This window comes from Oncorhynchus gorbuscha, unplaced genomic scaffold (genome assembly GCF_021184085.1).
Source record: "Oncorhynchus gorbuscha isolate QuinsamMale2020 ecotype Even-year unplaced genomic scaffold, OgorEven_v1.0 Un_scaffold_1512, whole genome shotgun sequence".
In the NCBI taxonomy this organism is placed as follows: domain Eukaryota; kingdom Metazoa; phylum Chordata; class Actinopteri; order Salmoniformes; family Salmonidae; genus Oncorhynchus; species Oncorhynchus gorbuscha.
Window position 1 is genome coordinate 1 of NW_025744766.1, and position 19,730 is coordinate 19,730.

At 45.2% G+C, this 19,730-nt stretch overlaps 1 pseudogene; it reads right to left on the bottom strand.

The window, feature by feature from the left end:
• Positions 1-8,002: 8,002 nt before the first annotated feature.
• Positions 8,003-19,730, bottom strand: part of LOC124017098 — a 101,059-nt pseudogene continuing 89,331 nt past the window's right edge.

Below are 19,730 nucleotides of genomic sequence, written 5' to 3' on the forward strand. Positions count from 1 at the left end.
TGACACGCGCCGCTTCGTGGCTGCTTGTTCGGACTGCGCGCAGACTAAGTCGGGTAACTCTCCTCCTGCCGGTCGTCCCAGACCGCTCCCATTCCTTCGACCATGGTCTCACATCGCCCTAGACTTCATTACCGGTCTGCCTTTGTCTGCGGGGAAGACTGTGATTCTTACGGTTGTCGATAGGTTCTCTAAGGCGGCACATTTCATTCCCCTCGCTAAACTTCCTTCCGCTAAGGAGACGGCACAAATCATTATCGAGAATGTATTCAGAATTCATGGCCTCCCGTTAGACGCCGTTTCAGACAGAGGTCCGCAATTCACGTCACAGTTTTGGAGGGAGTTCTGTCGCTTGATTGTGCGTCCGTCAGTCTCTCTTCCGGGTTTCATCCCAGTCTAACGGTCAAGCAGAGAGGGCCAATCAGACGATTGGTCGCATACTACGCAGCCTTTCTTTCAGAAACCCTGCGTCTTGGGCAGAACAGCCCCTGGGCAGAATACGTCACAATTCGCTTCCTTCGTCTGCTACCGGGTTATCTCTTCGCACTCCCGTTCGTCTTCCCTCCCCCCTCCCGTCCTTGTCGAGAGCGCACCTATTTACAAGGTACATAAGATCATGGACATGCGTCCTCGGGGACGGGGTCACCAATACTTAGTGGATTGGGAGGGTTACGGTCCTGAGGAGAGGAGTTGGGTTCCGTCTCGGGACGTGCTGGACCGTTCACTCATTGATGATTTCCTCCGTTGCCGCCAGGATTCCTCTCGAGTGCGCCAGGAGGCGCTCGGTGAGTGGGGGGTACTGTCATGTTTTGTCATTGATTATCATGCCTTGTCCCTGTTCTTCTCCTTCTATTCGTTTCCCTCTGCTGGTCTTATTAGGTTCTTTCCCTCTTTCTATCCCTCTCTCTCCCCCTCCCTCTCTCACTCTCCCGCTCTCTCTTCTCTCTATCGTTCCGTTCCTGCTCCCAGCTGTTCCTATTCCCCTAATCAATCATTTAGTCTTCCCACACCTGTTCCCGATCCTTTTCCCTGATTAGAGTCCCTATTTCTCTCCTTGTTATTCGTTTCTGCCCTGTCGGTTCCTTGTCTAGAATTCACCGTGCTGTGTTTGTGTATCGCCCTGTCGTGTCGTGTTGTCCTCAGATGCTGCGTGGTGAGCAGGTGTCTGAGTCTGTTTGGTTCAAGTGCCTTCCTGAGGCAACCTGCTGTTCACCTGCTGTTCAAGATCGAGTCTCCAGTTTGTCCTCGTCATTTCGAGTGAAAGTTGTGTTTTTTGATTGTATTTACTTTACTGGATTAAAGACTCTGTTTTCGCCAAGTCGCTTTTGGGTCCTCTTTCACCTGCATGACATATATATTGATTCAGACCTGGCAACCCTGTCCCAACTCTATTGATTCAGACCTGACAACCCTGTCCCTATATATTGATTCAGACCTGGCAACCCTGTCCCCTCTCTATTGATTCAGACCTGGCAACCCTGTCCCCTCTCTATTGATTCAGACCTGGCAACCCTGTTGCCTCTCTATTGATTAAGACCTGGCAACCCTGTCCCCTATATATTGACTCAGACCTGGCAACCCTGTCCCCTATATATTGATTCGGACCTGGCAACCCTGTCCCATCTCTATTGATTTAGACCTGGCAACCCTGTTCCCTATATATTGATTCAGACCTGGCAACCCTGTCCCCTATATATTGACTCAGACCTGGCAACACTGTATTGACCCTGACCAGTGGATGAGCTGGCATAGTAGCACACGCACGCACGCGCGCACGCATGCACACACACACACACACACACACACACACACACACACACACACACACACACACACACACACACACACACACACACACACACACACACACACACACACACACACACACACACACACACACAGTTCCCTGTGAAAGCCACTTTATGACAGCCTGGAGCTGTGTTTTAGCAGTGGCAGGTGCAATCAGTCAAGCCTTGGGCCCCTGACGTTCCTGTGTGTGTGTGTGTGTGTGTGTGTGTGTGTGTGTGTGTGTGTGTGTGTGTGTGTGTGTGTGTGTGTGTGTGTGTGTGTGTGTGTGTGTGTGTGTGTGTGTGTGTGTGTGTGTGTGTGTGTGTGTGTGTGTGTGTGTGTGTGTGTGTGTGTCTGGTAGAGAACAACATACAGCCTGGGACTAAAAGTGCTGTGAATTCTCAGGAAAATTAATAAGCTTCTATGTTAGATAGATTTTCTGGAAATCTAGTATATCGACCTATTATAATACAGCTACGAAGTCAAAGCACTTTGTAGTGGTGGGTAGAGCCCTGCACAGGCCTGGACTTTAAGCCCGAGCTCTACCTATGCCTGCGACATTCAGAGCCTACTCTACACAGGCCCTATTTCTTCTGCCAAATTTAAGGCCCTGCCCTAAATCAGACGTAACTTCCATTAGCTGCTCCCCTCTGTCTGTAACTCGCTCCCTGCTCGCACCTCACTCTGCATGCACTCTGATCATGGCAGCTCTGAGTCTGGGAGTATCCATAGCAATGGCTCCGCTTGGGCTGCTCTGCTCAATGACGAGACATGACAGAACAGTTAGCTAACTTCTTCACTCTACACTCCGACAAAACTCAAGGAACATTATTATTTTCTGTGAAATAATATCTCCTGTTTTATATTTGACGACGTTGAAGCACTTCTGTCATCATGTTAAGATCTTAGTCAGATATGACTGTACTGCGCAGCAGAGCACGAGAGAAATGGCCTGTGAATAATGTCAGGGCACGTCAGGCTCAGGTCAGGTAGCAGCGCTGTAGTGGTGGGGATTGTACCAAAATAAGAGCTTTAAAGGCAGACTCATCGATATGATGTAGATGCAGAAAGTAAACGGCATAGTGGGTCAACTTCCACAACAACTAAGAGCGTTGAAGAGACAGACAGGTCTTTATGTGTGTGTGTCTGAGTAACAAGAGACAGACAGGTCTTTATGTGAGTGTGTCTGAGTAACAAGAGACAGACAGGTCTTTATGTGTGTGTGTCTGAGTAACAAGAGACAGACAGGTCTTTATGTGTGTGTGTCTGAGTAACAAGAGACAGACAGGTCTTTATGTGTGTGTGTCTGTGTAACAAGAGACAGACAGGTCTTTATGTGTGTGTGTCTGAGTAACAAGAGACAGACATGTCTTTATGTGTGTGTGTCTGAGTAACAAGAGACAGACATGTCTTTATGTGTGTGTGTCTGAGTAACAAGAGACAGACATGTCTTTATGTGTGTGTGTCTGAGTAACAAGAGACAGACATGTCTTTATGTGTGTGTGTCTGAGTAACAAGAGACAGACATGTCTTTATGTGTGTGTGTCTGAGTAACAAGAGACAGACATGTCTTTATGTGTGTGTGTCTGAGTAACAAGAGACAGACATGTCTTTATGTGTGTGTGTCTGAGTAACAAGAGACAGACAGGTCTTTATGTGTGTGTGTCTGAGTAACAAGAGACAGACATGTCTTTATGTGTGTGTGTCTGAGTAACAAGAGACAGACATGTCTTTATGTGTGTGTGTCTGAGTAACAAGAGACAGACATGTCTTTATGTGTGTGTGTCTGAGTAACAAGAGACAGACATGTCTTTATGTGTGTGTGTCTGAGTAACAAGAGACAGACATGTCTTTATGTGTGTGTGTCTGAGTAACAAGAGACAGACATGTCTTTATGTGTGTGTGTCTGAGTAACAAGAGACAGACATGTCTTTATGTGTGTGTGTCTGAGTAACAAGAGACAGACATGTGTCTTTATGTGTGTGTGTCTGAGTAACAAGAGACAGACATGTCTTTATGTGTGTGTGTCTGAGTAACAAGAGACAGACATGTCTTTATGTGTGTGTGTCTGAGTAACAAGAGACAGACATGTCTTTATGTGTGTGTGTCTGAGTAACAAGAGACAGACATGTCTTTATGTGTGTGTGTCTGAGTAACAAGAGACAGACATGTCTTTATGTGTGTGTGTCTGAGTAACAAGAGACAGACATGTCTTTGTCTTTATGTGTGTGTGTCTGAGTAACAAGAGACAGACATGTCTTTATGTGTGTGTGTCTGAGTAACAAGAGACAGACATGTCTTTATGTGTGTGTGTCTGAGTAACAAGAGACAGACATGTCTTTATGTGTGTGTGTCTGAGTAACAAGAGACAGACATGTCTTTATGTGTGTGTGTCTGAGTAACAAGAGACAGACATGTCTTTATGTGTGTGTGTCTGAGTAACAAGAGACAGACATGTCTTTAACAAGAGACAGACATGTCTTTATGTGTGTGTGTCTGAGTAACAAGAGACAGACATGTCTTTATGTGTGTGTGTCTTAACAAGAGACAGACATGTCTTTATGTGTGTGTGTCTGAGTAACAAGAGACAGACATGTCTTTATGTGTGTGTGTCTGAGTAACAAGAGACAGACATGTCTTTATGTGTGTGTGTCTGAGTAACAAGAGACAGACATGTCTTTATGTGTGTGTGTCTGAGTAACAAGAGACAGACAAGAGTAACAGACACATGTCTTTATGTGTGTGTGTCTGAGTAACAAGAGACAGACATGTCTTTATGTGTGTGTGTCTGAGTAACAAGAGACAGACATGTCTTTATGTGTGTGTGTGTCTGAGTAACAAGAGACAGACATGTCTTTATGTGTGTGTGTCTAACAAGAGACAGACATGTCTTTATGTGTGTGTGTCTGAGTAACAAGAGACAGACATGTCTTTATGTGTGTGTGTCTGAGTAACAAGAGACAGACATGTCTTTATGTGTGTGTGTCTGAGTAACAAGAGACAGACATGTCTTTATGTGTGTGTGTCTGAGTAACAAGAGACAGACATGTCTTTATGTGTGTGTGTCTGAGTAACAAGAGACAGACATGTCTTTATGTGTGTGTGTCTGAGTAACAAGAGACAGACATGTCTTTATGTGTGTGTGTCTGAGTAACAAGAGACAGACATGTCAAGAGACAGACATGTCTTTATGTCTGAGTAACAAGAGACAGACATGTCTTTATGTGTGTGTGTCTGAGTAACAAGAGACAGACATGTCTTTATGTGTGTGTGTCTGAGTAACAAGAGACAGACATGTCTTTATGTGTGTGTGTCTGAGTAACAAGAGACAGACATGTCTTTATGTGTGTGTGTCTGAGTAACAAGAGACAGACATGTCTTTATGTGTGTGTGTGTCTGAGTAACAAGAGACAGACATGTCTTTATGTGTGTGTGTGTCTGAGTAACAAGAGACAGACATGTCTTTATGTGTGTGTGTCTGAGTAACAAGAGACAGACATGTCTTTATGTGTGTGTGTCTGAGTAACAAGAGACAGACATGTCTTTATGTGTGTGTGTCTGAGTAACAAGAGACAGACATGTCTTTATGTGTGTGTGTCTGAGTAACAAGAGACAGACATGTCTTTATGTGTGTGTGTCTGAGTAACAAGAGACAGACATGTCTTTATGTGTGTGTGTCTGAGTAACAAGAGACAGACATGTCTTTATGTGTGTGTGTCTGAGTAACAAGAGACAGACATGTCTTTATGTGTGTGTGTCTGAGTAACAAGAGACAGACATGTCTTTATGTGTGTGTGTCTGAGTAACAAGAGACAGACATGTCTTTATGTGTGTGTGTCTGAGTAACAAGAGACAGACATGTCTTTATGTGTGTGTGTCTGAGTAACAAGAGACAGACATGTCTTTATGTGTGTGTGTCTGAGTAACAAGAGACAGACATGTCTTTATGTGTGTGTGTCTGAGTAACAAGAGACAGACATGTCTTTATGTGTGTGTGTGTCTGAGTAACAAGAGACAGACATGTCTTTATGTGTGTGTGTCTGAGTAACAAGAGACAGACAGGTCTGTCTCCAAAACTCTTGAACGTGCCGTCCTTGGCCAGCTCTCCCGCTATCTCTCTCAGAATGACCTTCTTGATCCAAATCAGTCAGGTTTCAAGACTAGTCATTCAACTGAGACTGCTCCTCTCTGTATCACGGAGGCGCTCCGCACCGCTAAAGCTAACTCTCTCTCCTCTGCTCTCATCCTTCTAGACCTATCGGCTGCCTTCGATACTGTGAACCATCAGATCCTCCTCTCCACCCTCTCCGAGTTGGGCATCTCCGGCGCGGCCCACGCTTGGATTGCGTCCTACCTGACAGGTCGCTCCTACCAGGTGGCGTGGCGAGAATCTGTCTCCTCACCACGCGCTCTCACCACTGGTGTCCCCCAGGGCTCTGTTCTAGGCCCTCTCCTATTCTCGCTATACACCAAGTCACTTGGCTCTGTCATAACCTCACATGGTCTCTCCTATCATTGCTATGCAGATGACACACAATTAATCTTCTCCTTTCCCCCTTCTGATGACCAGGTGGCGAATCGCATCTCTGCATGTCTGGCAGACATATCAGTGTGGATGACGGATCACCACCTCAAGCTGAACCTCGGCAAGACGGAGCTGCTCTTCCTCCCGGGGAAGGACTGCCCGTTCCATGATCTCGCCATCACGGTTGACAACTCCATTGTGTCCTCCTCCCAGAGCGCTAAGAACCTTGGCGTGATCCTGGACAACACCCTGTCGTTCTCAACTAACATCAAGGCGGTGGCCCGTTCCTGTAGGTTCATGCTCTACAACATCCGCAGAGTACGACCCTGCCTCACACAGGAAGCGGCGCAGGTCCTAATCCAGGCACTTGTCATCTCCCGTCTGGATTACTGCAACTCGCTGTTGGCTGGGCTCCCTGCCTGTGCCATTAAACCCCTACAACTCATCCAGAACGCCGCAGCCCGTCTGGTGTTCAACCTTCCCAAGTTCTCTCACGTCACCCCGCTCCTCCGCTCTCTCCACTGGCTTCCAGTTGAAGCTCGCATCCGCTACAAGACCATGGTGCTTGCCTACGGAGCTGTGAGGGGAACGGCACCTCAGTACCTCCAGGCTCTGATCAGGCCCTACACCCAAACAAGGGCACTGCGTTCATCCACCTCTGGCCTGCTCGCCTCCCTACCACTGAGGAAGTACAGCTCCCGCTCAGCCCAGTCAAAACTGTTCGCTGCTCTGGCCCCCCAATGGTGGAACAAACTCCCTCACGACGCCAGGACAGCGGAGTCAATCACCACCTTCCGGAGACACCTGAAACCCCACCTCTTTAAGGAATACCTAGGATAGGATAAGTAATCCTTCTCACCCCCCTTTAAGATTTAGATGCACTATTGTAAAGTGACTGTTCCACTGGATGTCATAAGGTGAATGCACCAATTTGTAAGTCGCTCTGGATAAGAGCGTCTGCTAAATGACTTAAATGTAATGTAAATGTAGGTCTTCATGTGTGTGTGTCTGAGTAACAAGAGACAGACATGTCTTTATGTGTGTGTGTCTGAGTAACAAGAGACAGACAGGTCTTTATGTGTGTGTGTCTGAGTAACAAGAGACAGACAGGTCTTCATGTGTGTGTTGTCTGGGTAACAAGAGACAGACAGGTCTTTATGTGTGTGTGTCTGAGTAACAAGAGACAGACAGGTCTTCATGTGTGTGTTGTCTGGGTAACAAGAGACAGACATGTCTTTATGTGTGTGTGTCTGAGTAACAAGAGACAGACAGGTATTTATGTGTGTGTGTCTGAGTAACAAGAGACAGACATGTCTTTATGTGTGTGTTGTCTGGGTAACAAGAGACAGACAGGTCTTTATGTGTGTGTGTCTGAGTAACAAGAGACAGACAGGTCTTCATGTGTGTGTTGTCTGGGTAACAAGAGACAGACATGTCTTTATGTGTGTGTGTCTGAGTAACAAGAGACAGACAGGTATTTATGTGTGTGTGTCTGAGTAACAAGAGACAGACATGTCTTTATGTGTGTGTTGTCTGGGTAACAAGAGACAGGCAGGTCTTTATGTGTGTGTGTCTGAGTAACAAGAGACAGACAGGTCTTTATGTGTGTGTAAGTCGCTCTGGATAAGAGCGTCTGCTAAATGACTTAAATGTAATGTAAATGTAATGTAAATGTGTGTCTCAGTAACATACTTGTTCTGTGGTGAGAAGAGGTAGACAGACCAGTCCTCTCTTTTCTCACACCAGTCAGGCCTGTACACCTCCATCATCTTCTGGATACGGAAACACAGACTCTGGAGGAGGAAGAGAGGGGGAGGGGTAGGAGAGAGAGAGAGAGTGTGTGAGAAAGAGAGAGAGAAAAAGGGAGAGACGGAGAGAGGAAATGTATTCTCAATAGAGCAAAATGGGAGGACATTCATGTCACCTCTGGTGGTAATGTTTGATACAATGACTTGGCAGTCATTTCAGTCAAGGACATTTTTCCATTGAGTAAAAACCCTCTGGGAAAACATAGACTACTCAGTTGTAGCCAGTCTTGCAGTAAAACTCACATAGTCTATCTCCTCATCCAGGTCCGATCTGTCCTTGGCGAGGTTCAGCTGAGGGAAGACCTCCGTTAGGAGTTGGGCAGTCTGGGGACCCATAACAGGACTAGGAGCCTTTCCATTACAATCATGGTGCTCCACTACCATACCCCCACTGCCACTGCTCCCTCCCCCAGAAACACTCCTCATCCTGGGGTTGGGGTGAGACGGAGGTCCCCCGGGGACCTGGAGCATGTTTGGCAGCTCCAGGGAGAGAGCGCGGCGGTCCCGGTGCCGGATGGCATTGCGTCGGGAGAGGAGGGGTAGAGGGGGAGCGTGGTGAGGGGGGAGGCGGACAGCGGGGGAGAGGAGGAACTCGTGTTCGGCTGAGTGGTAAAGGGAGTGGATGTGGGAGTGGGCGCTTCGGACACGGAGGCTTCCTCCCACCACACCTGCTCCCATCCCCCCTACCCCCCGGGAGGGACAACCCAGGCTGTTCCAGCTGGACCTGAGGGCAGGCAGAATGTGGTGGGTACATGAAGAGTTCATAAAGTAGTTATAACGGATTCATAAAGGATTGGTACGGTCCTGAGATAAATAGTGTATTACACAATTAATTATGGATCAATAAGGTTACTTTAATCATTCAACAAGGACTAATAGGATATGACTGATTAATTAATGATCGATTCATGATTAATGAAGTAATCAAGTATTCCATTGCTCTAATTATCTACCTGCGGTTCCATGCACTCTGAGGAGGGGGAGGGCGACCCCAATGGTGGTGCAGGGAACTGCGGCCGTGGTGCTGTAACCAAGACAACATAAGACAACATGAGAAAATGAACTGGTATTTGAAATGTATACGTTGGTAAATACATGATGTATAAACCATAGATACACCATGAAGACAACATTAAGGACCCCGTTTGGCCTCAGTCTCAATACGTCGGGGCGTGGACTCTACAAGCTGCCATGATGACTCGAATGCTTCCCACAGTTGTGTCAAGTTGGCTGGTAGTGGATCTCTACCCTGAATAGCTGGCTCCATCTCATCCCACAGATGCTCAATTGGATTGAGATCTGGTGACTGGGCAGGCCACTGCACTAAGCTGAATTCACTGTCGTGGAACCATTCCTGGACAATCCTAGCCTTCTGGCATGGGGCATTACCCGGCTGAAATCAATCCTTTCACAGATGGATACACTGTCGGGGAACCATTCCTGGACAATCCTAGCCTTGTGGCATGGGGCATTACCCGGCTGAAATCAATCCTTTCACAGATGGATACACTGTCGGGGAACCATTCCTGGACAATCCTAGCCTTGTGGCATGGGGCATTACCCGGCTGAAAACAATCCTTTCACAGATGGATACACTGTCGTGGAACCATTCCTGGACAATCCTAGCCTTGTGGCATGGGGCATTACCCGGCTGAAAACAATCCTTTCACAGATGGATACACTGTCGGGGAACCATTCCTGGACAATCCTAGCCTTGTGGCATGGGGCATTACCCGGCTGAAATCAATCCTTTCACAGATGGATACACTGTCGGGGAACCATTCCTGGACAATCCTAGCCTTGTGGCATGGGGCATTACCCGGCTGAAAACAATCCTTTCACAGATGGATACACTGTCGTGGAACCATTCCTGGACAATCCTAGCCTTGTGGCATGGGGCATTACCCGGCTGAAAACAATCCTTTCACAGATGGATACACTGTCGGGGAACCATTCCTGGACAATCCTAGCCTTGTGGCATGGGGCATTACCCGGCTGAAATCAATCCTTTCACAGATGGATACACTGTCGGGGAACCATTCCTGGACAATCCTAGCCTTGTGGCATGGGGCATTACCCGGCTGAAAACAATCCTTTCACAGATGGATACACTGCTGCCATGAAGGGGTGCACCTGATTGGCAAAGATGTTCAGATATCCTGTGGCAATCAAACATTGCTCCACTTTTATCAAGGGGCCCAATGTGTGCCATGAAAACACACCATCACCAGCCTGTAATGTTGACATGTGGCATGATGGATGCATGTGTGGTTCTCTCCAAACCCTATTCTTCCCATCAGGGTGAAACAGCAAGAAGCAGGATTCATCAGACCAGGCAATGTTTTTCCAATTCTCCAGTGTCCAGTGTTTTCGTTCCTTAGCCCACTGCAAACCGCAGTTTCTGGGTCCAGTGTTTTCGTTCCTTAGCCCACTGCAACAGCAGTTTCTGGGTCCAGTGTTTTCGTTCCTTGGCCCACTGCAACAGCAGTTTCGGGCCTTTTTCTGCTGAAAGAAGTGGAACTGGATTCACCTGGTCAGTCTGTCATGGAAAGAGCAGGTGTTCATAATGATTTGTACACTCAGTATATACAGTGGGGAGAACAAGTATTTGATACACTGCCAATTTTGCAGGTTTTCCTACTTACAAAGCATGTAGAGGTCTGGAATTTTTATCATAGGTACACTTCAACTGTGAGAGACGGAATCTAAAACAAAAATCCAGAAAATCACATTGTATGATATTTAAGTAATTAATTTGCATTTTATTGCATGACATAAGTATTTGATCACCTACCAACCAGTAAGAATTCTGGGCTCTCACAAACCTGTTAGTTTTTCTTTAAGAAGCCCTCCTGTTCTCCACTTATTACCTGTATTAACTGCACCTGTTTGAACTCGTTACCTGTATAAAAGACACCTGTCCACACACTCAATCAAACAGACTCCAACCTCTCCACAATGGCCAAGACCAGAGAGCTGTGTAAGGACATCAGGGTTAAAATTGTAGACCTGCACAAGGCTGGGATGGGCTACAGGACAATAGGCAAGCAGCTTGGTGAGAAGGCAACAACTGTTGGTGCAATTATTAGAAAATGGAAGAAGTTCAAGATGAAGGTCAATCACCCTCGGTCTGGGGCTCCATGCAAGATCTCACCTCGTGGGGCATCAATGATCATGAGGAAGGTAAGGGATCAGCCCAGAACTACACGGCAGGACCTGGTCAATGACCTGAAGAGAGCTGGGACCACAGTCTCAAAGAAAACCATTAGTAACACACTACGCCGTCATGGATTTAAATCCTGCTGTGCACGCAAGGTCCCCCTGCTCAAGCCAGCGCATGTCCAGACCCGTCCGAAGTTTGCCAATGACCATCTGGATGATCCAGAGGAGGAATTGGAGAAGGTCATGTGGTCTGATGAGACAAAAATAGAGCTTTTTGGTCTAAACTCCACTCGCCGTGTTTGGAGGAAGTAGAAGGATGAGTACAACCCCAAGAACACCATCCCAACAGTGAAGCATGGAGGTGGAAACATCATTCTTTGGGGATGTTTTCTGCAAAGGGGACAGGACGACTGCACCGTATTGAGGGGAGGATGGATGGGGCCATGTATTGCGAGATCTTGGCCAACAACTTCTTTCCCTCAGTAAGAGCATTGAAGATGGGTCGTGGCTGGGTCTTCCAGCATGACAACGACTCGAAACACACAGCCAGGGCAACTAAGAAGTGGCTCCGTAAGAAGCATCTCAAGGTCCTGGAGTGGCCTAGCCAATCTCCAGATTTGAGAAAATCTTTGGAGGGAGCTGAAAGTCCGTATTGCCCAGCGACAGCCCCGAAACCTGAAGGATCTGGAGAAGGTCTGTATGGAGGAGTGGGCCAAAATCCCTGCTGCAGTGTGTGCAAACCTGGTCAAGAACGACAGGAGACGTATGATCTCTGTAATTGCAAACAAAGGTTTCTGTACCAAATATTAAGTTATGCTTTTCTGATGTATCAAATACTTATGTCATGCAATAAAATGCAAATTAATTAGTTAAACAATCATACAATGTGATTTTCTAGATTTTTGTTTTAGATTCCGTCTCTCACAGTTGAAGTGTACCTATGATAAAAATGGCAGACCTCTACATGCTTTGTAAGTAGGAAAACCTGCAAAATCGGCAGTGTACCAAATACTTTCTCCCCACTGTGTGTATATATATATATATATATATATATATATATATATATATATATATATATATATATATAAATATATATATACTGACTTGGTAAAGTTTCACTGGTGAGGCTTCATTTGAACGTCGGCAGAAAAACTGTCTAGAAAGTCTTTAAATAAATATATAAATGAAGCCTCACCAGTGAAACTTTACCCAGTGAGTTAACTGACCGCTCTAAACAGTGTGTGTGGTGCCCTGGGAGGTGATCGCCACTCTGTCAGGATAATTACATGGTTTACTTCTGGAATCGTCCCTGTGACGACAATCACAGTCTTTTTCACAGCGGAATTTATACCACCGTTGCCACGACAACGCTTATTTCGTCCCACCCTCCTTTCTTTTTTTGTGTTCGATGTGTCTCACCTCATTAAACAGATATACATCAACACATCAGGGAAAAACCAAAGTGGAAGAAAGACAAAAATGTGTTTTTAGATTCTTCAGGTAAATTGAGTAAATAAAATAAAATGGCATCATTGATCAAACAATGAACTTGGAACTCTCTCATGCTACTGGTAGGGGACAGTAACATTCATGTTAACTTTTACCCCCAGGCAGTGGAGTATACAATGATTGTGGAGGCCTTCAGCAAAGATGTCTTACATTGTTATTAACATGTGACAATGAAGACAAGTATGTCATTAAACTATACATAATCCTCTCTTCCTCTCTCTCTCTCTCTTCCTCTCTCACTCTCTTCTCTTTCTCTCTGTCGCTCTCATTCTCTCTCTCGCGCCTTCCCTCTCCCTCTCTCTCTCTCATTTAATTAACGGTGGTTGCCATGGCGACTGGAATCCCGGGAACTGAGCCAGGCTCAACCAACCAAAGGCTTCGGCTCGACAGACAGACAGATGCGTGGAGTCCAGGGAGTTCCTGAACTGGGAACGTTGTGATCAGAATCTCCCCCGTCGTCGGGAATGTTTATCCAATCGAAGACTCCATCCGGAATAGTCTGCGGCTGACTAGTGGCTAAGCAGACCCTTGATAACTGCCATTATATGGCGTATAGTGTGTAAATGTGTAATGCAACTTGTACATAGTCTGGGGTCTAGGAAATCATAGACTGCGGACATTTAAAGAATAGCTGTTATATTTACGATATGCTAAGTGTTGCTATTAGGGAAAGTCTTCTTTTAAGGGTATTTACACTGAGAAATTCTGGGTTAATGGTTGAGTGTGTGTGTGTGTTACATCTCACCAGAGAGAATGATCTCCTCTGCTCCAGGTTGGCCTTGCCCAGACTCATAACGCTGCTCTTCCGTGACCCCAGGGCATAGGTCAGCCTGTCAGTGGGGTACGACCCCCTGGGGGTCATCACTGGGGTCAACGTGGTCAACTCCAGGTGCCCGTTAGGGGTCAAAGTGCAGATCTTAGGATCTAAAAGGGCAAAGATGAAGAAGAAGGACAGAGCTTTATATAAATAATTGCATTCGGTCTCTAAAACAGCCCTTGTAGTGTTTCCTAAATCCTCATATATACCCCCAGCTAGCTCCACTTGTTTGAAGTATTCAAATATTAACACACATGATTCCTACTCTCCAGTCTTCATCCATAACGTAACACCCCAAGGAGACACAGAACAGGGTTATCCACAACAGGAATACTAGGTCTGACACCTCACATAGAGCCCCACATTGGAGCTGTCACAATACCTATAAAACCTAGGAGTCACACAGGGAAATGGTTCCAATCATTTTCCCCACAGGGGATTTCAGAAACACTTAAAATAAGGGCTGTGTTTCAGCTGTGTTTCCTGTAGACTTACCCTGGCATGACGTTTTGATAACCATGTAAATCTCTCTCGGACAAGGCAACTTGTGTCAATATACTAGTCTCTATTTACTCTCAGATTTGAAAATGCTAATTAGTATCAAAGTAAGACGATAAGACTACAAATCCCTGCAAGCTCCTGCACTTCATCTATAGCTGGCACCTTTGCTAACGGGTACATTTAAAAAAAACTTTAGCCAATTTATTAATGACTAAATGTACCATTGCCTCGATTCAGCAGTCTCGTCCAGATCATCACTGCATTTGTACTTCTCTGTGATAGCCACGTTAGCAGCTAATTAGCATCACATTTTGGGGGTGGTAAATACAGGCGAATATATTGATTAAAGTCACCTTGTCCGCGAGAGATTTACACGGTTATCAAAACGTAATATATAATAATAATAATAATATATGCCATTTAGCAGACGCTTTTATCCAAAGCGACTTACAGTCATGTGTGCATACATTCTACGTATGGGTGGTCCCGGGGATCGAACCCACTACCCTGGCGTTACAAGCGCCATGCTCTACCAACTGAGCTACAGAAGGACCCACAGAACATCATGCCAGGGTAAGACTACAGGAAACACAGCCCTTATTTGAAGTGTTTCTGAAATCCCCTGTGGGGAAAATGAATGGTGGAAAAACTATTGGAACCATTTCCCTGTTTGACCGCTAGGTTTTCTGGGTATTATGACTCATACTGTGGTACTCTATGGAGATCAGGATTTACAGAACATGTTCTCCGGGTCTTAGATGATCTAATAGTGTTTCTGGCTGAGCTCAGGGGGCTCTGTAAGCTGATTGGCTAAACCGGGGTCAGAGTTATGATTTATAGATAACAGACGGGGTTCTTTTTGTCAGTTAGAACACGTAGTCTTACTGTCTTTTCTCTTTCACTCAGTCTGAGGAGAGCTTGAAGCTGCCTTGGTTCAAATAAGGTGAGGACATCTGTAATGGAAGTGGGAGACTGTGAGGAAGAGTTGATGTGGGTGGGTGGGGGGGGTGTGTTTGTGTGTTGTAGAGAACACTGAGTGCTACCCAGAATGAACCCAAAAACAGCCCTTCCTGTCTCCATGCGTGTCCCTGTCTACTTCAGCACTCTGTGCACTATAACTCCTCACTGCATGACTATACTTTGGTAAGAATCCCATCCAGAATTCAATAGTTGTCTTGGGAACCACCTTATTCCTTTGACTGTGACTGAATACCTAGTCCGTGTACAATGGTTTACAGGATGTTCTACCCCCCACCCCTTTTAATGTGTTGTGTATAACATCCTTGAAACATGAGCATAAAGAATGTTCTGCTTTGTCCCCTGCTTGTCCTAGAAATCATTGTACAGGTGTTACCATCCAAACCACAGCATTATATTGTGAATGTTACCATCCAAACCACAGCATTACATTGTGAATGTTACCATCCAAACCACAGCATTATATTGTGAATGTTACCATCCAAACCACAGCATTATATTGTGAATGTTACCATCCAAACCACAGCATTATATTGTGAATGTTACCATCCAAACCACAGCATTATATTGTGAATGTTACCATCCAAACCACAGCATTATATTGTGAATGTTACCATCCAAACCACAGCATTATATTGTGAATGTTACCATCCAAACCACAGCATTATATTGTGAATGTTACCATCCAAACCACAGCATTATATTGTGAATGTTACCATCCAAACCACAGCATTATATTGTGAATGTTACCATCCAAACCACAGCATTATATTGTGAATGTTACCATCCAAACCACAAACCATAGACTCACCAGACAGTTTGAGAGAATCATTAAGCTTCTCACTATCGTCAAAGTTAGAGGGGGAACTGTCATCCTCTGAATAGGAGCGATTAGCATCTCCCTGGTGGAGAGAGAGAGAGAGGAAGAGAGAGATAGAAAAAAAGGGAGGGAGTGAAGGAGATAGAAAGACAGGAAGAGAGAGAGAAGAAGAGAGAGAGAGGAAGAGAGAGAAAGAAAAAGAGGGAGGGAGGGAGGGGAAGATAGAGAGAAAGAGAGGGAGGGAGAGCAAGAGAGAAAGGGTGAGGAATGGATGAAGAGTGGGAGGGAGAGCAAGAGAGAAAGGGTGAGGAATGGATGAAGAGTGGGAGGGAGAGCAAGAGAGAAAGGGTGAGGAATGGATGAAGAGTGGGAGGGAGAGCAAGAGAGAAAGGGTGAGGAATGGATGAAGAGTGGGAGGGAGAGAGGAGGAAGAACATGAATGCTACATCAAAAGATCTATGCCATGTCATTGGTTTGATGTATGTTAGTCCCCCCCCCCCAAAAAAAGCTCAAACTCTTACCTCAGCCTGAAATCCCTCTACCAAGATGGCCACCAGAAGGTTGAAGAGGACGTAGTTCCCAAACGTCATAAGAGCTACGAAGTACAGAGCAGCTAGAGGAGAGGTGGCAGCCATTCCATTATACAGCACCGTGTTCCAGTCTTCCTGGGTGAGGATCTACACAGAGAAAGAAGGAGAGGAAGAGATGGGGGTGAAAGAAGGAGAGAAGGATGAGAGAAGGAGAGAGGAAGGAGAGGATGGAGGGATGAGAAAAGGAGAGAGGAATGAGAAAAGGAGCAAGGGATGAGACAAGGAGAAATGGATGAGAGTAGGAGCGAGGGATGAGAGAAGTAGAGGGGGATGAGAGAAGGAGAGAGGGATAAGAGTAGGAGCGAGGGATGAGCGATGGATGAGAGAAGGAGAGAGGGATGATAGAATGAGAGAGGGAGGAGAGATGGAGGAGAGAAGGAGAGAGGGATGATAGGAGAGAGGGATGAGAGGAGAGAGAAGATAGCGATGAGAGATAGATGAGAGGAGATAGGCATGAGAGATGGAGGAGAGAAGGAGAGAGGGATGAGAGAAGGAGAGAGAAAAGGAGAGAGGAGATAGGGGTGAAAGGAGAGAGGAGAAAGGAGAGAGGAGTAAAGGAGAGAGGAGATAGGGGTGAGAGATGGATGAGAGGAGGTAGGGATGAGAGATGGATGAGAGATGGAGAGAGGGATGAGAGAAGGAGAGAGCAGCTGAGGAGAGGTGGAGGTCATGCACAATGCACACACACACTACCAGCCCTTTACCTGAAACACAGTGACGATGGCCCAGAGTAGAGAGTCAAAGTTCTTCCTGTCTGGAACAGTGTCTCCTGCCTCTGTCTTCAGGCTGAACTTGCAGCCAAAGATATGCATCCCCAAGATACTGCAACCCAAGACAGACAATACACTTCTAATATGACCAATAGAAAGCTACACTCATCCCCAAGATACTGCAACCCAAGACAGACAATACACTTCTAATATGACCAATAGAAAGCTACACTCATCCCCAAGATACTGCAACACAAGGCTATAAATCAATCGAACCAAGTTGTCCAGGGAATAAGAACGTCTCAATCATAACCTGATGTAGGGATGTTTGCAGAAACATGTCTTAGCGGTTTCATCTCTTGAAAGATAAACCCTATGTAACCAGCCATGGAGGGTGTTTGTGTAGGCTACTGTCTGTCTAGGGAGTTGTAATGTTATTGACATTAATAGGAGGGTGTTTGTGTAGGCTACTGTATGTCTAGGGAGTTGTAATGTTATTGACATTAATAGGAGGGTGTTTGTGTAGGCTACTGTCTGTCTAGGGAGTTGTAATGTTATTGACATTAATAGGAGGGTGTTTGTGTAGGCTACTGTATGTCTAGGGAGTTGTAATGTTATTGACATTAATAGGAGGGTGTTTGTGTAGGCTACTGTATGTCTAGGGAGTTGTAATGTTATTGACATTAATAGGAGGGTGTTTGTGTAGGCTACTGTATGTCTAGGGAGTTGTAATGTTATTGACATTAATAGGAGGGTGTTTGTGTAGGCTACTGTATGTCTAGGGAGTTGTAATGTTATTGACATTAATAGGAGGGTGTTTGTGTAGGCTACTGTATGTCTAGGGAGTTGTAATGTTATTGACATTAATAGGAGGGTGTTTGTGTAGGCTACTGTATGTCTAGGGAGTTGTAATGTTATTGACATTAATAGGAGGGTGTTTGTGTAGGCTACTGTATGTCTAGGGAGTTGTAATGTTATTGACATTAATAGGAGGGTGTTTGTGTAGGCTACTGTATGTCCAGGGAGTTGTAATGTTATTGACATTAATAGGAGGGTGTTTGTGTAGGCTACTGTATGTCCAGGGAGTTGTAATGTTATTGACATTAATAGGAGGGTGTTTGTGTAGGCTACTGTATGTCTAGGGAGTTGTAATGTTATTGACATTAATAGGAGGGTGTTTGTGTAGGCTACTGTATGTCCAGGGAGTTGTAATGTTATTGACATTAATAGGAGGGTGTTTGTGTAGGCTACTGTATGTCCAGGGAGTTGTAATGTTATTGACATTAATAGGAGGGTGTTTGTGTAGGCTACTGTATGTCTAGGGAGTTGTAATGTTATTGACATTAATAGGAGGGTGTTTGTGTAGGCTACTGTCTGTCTAGGGAGTTGTAATGTTATTGACATTAATAGGAGGGTGTTTGTGTAGGCTACTGTATGTCCAGGGAGTTGTAATGTTATTGACATTAATAGGAGGGTGTTTGTGTAGGCTACTGTATGTCTAGGGAGTTGTAATGTTATTGACATTAATAGGAGGGTGTTTGTGTAGGCTACTGTATGTCCAGGGAGTTGTAATGTTATTGACATTAATAGGAGGGTGTTTGTGTAGGCTACTGTATGTCCAGGGAGTTGTAATGTTATTGACATTAATAGGAGGGTGTTTGTGTAGGCTACTGTATGTCTAGGGAGTTGTAATGTTATTGACATTAATAGGAGGGTGTTTGTGTAGGCTACTGTATGTCTAGGGAGTTGTAATGTTATTGACATTAATAGGAGGGTGTTTGTGTAGGCTACTGTATGTCCAGGGAGTTGTAATGTTATTGACATTAATAGGAGGGTGTTTGTGTAGGCTACTGTATGTCCAGGGAGTTGTAATGTTATTGACATTAATAGGAGGGTGTTTGTGTAGGCTACTGTATGTCTAGGGAGTTGTAATGTTATTGACATTAATAGGAGGGTGTTTGTGTAGGCTACTGTATGTCTAGGGAGTTGTAATGTTATTGACATTAATAGGAGGGTGTTTGTGTAGGCTACTGTATGTCTAGGGAGTTGTAATGTTATTGACATTAATAGGAGGGTGTTTGTGTAGGCTACTGTATGTCTAGGGAGTTGTAATGTTATTGACATTAATAGGAGGGTGTTTGTGTAGGCTACTGTATGTCCAGGGAGTTGTAATGTTATTGACATTAATAGGAGGGTGTTTGTGTAGGCTACTGTATGTCTAGGGAGTTGTAATGTTATTGACATTAATAGGAGGGTGTTTGTGTAGGCTACTGTATGTCTAGGGAGTTGTAATGTTATTGACATTAATAGGAGGGTGTTTGTGTAGGCTACTGTATGTCCAGGGAGTTGTAATGTTATTGACATTAATAGGAGGGTGTTTGTGTAGGCTACTGTATGTCTAGGGAGTTGTAATGTTATTGACATTAATAGGAGGGTGTTTGTGTAGGCTACTGTATGTCTAGGGAGTTGTAATGTTATTGACATTAATAGGAGGGTGTTTGTGTAGGCTACTGTATGTCTAGGGA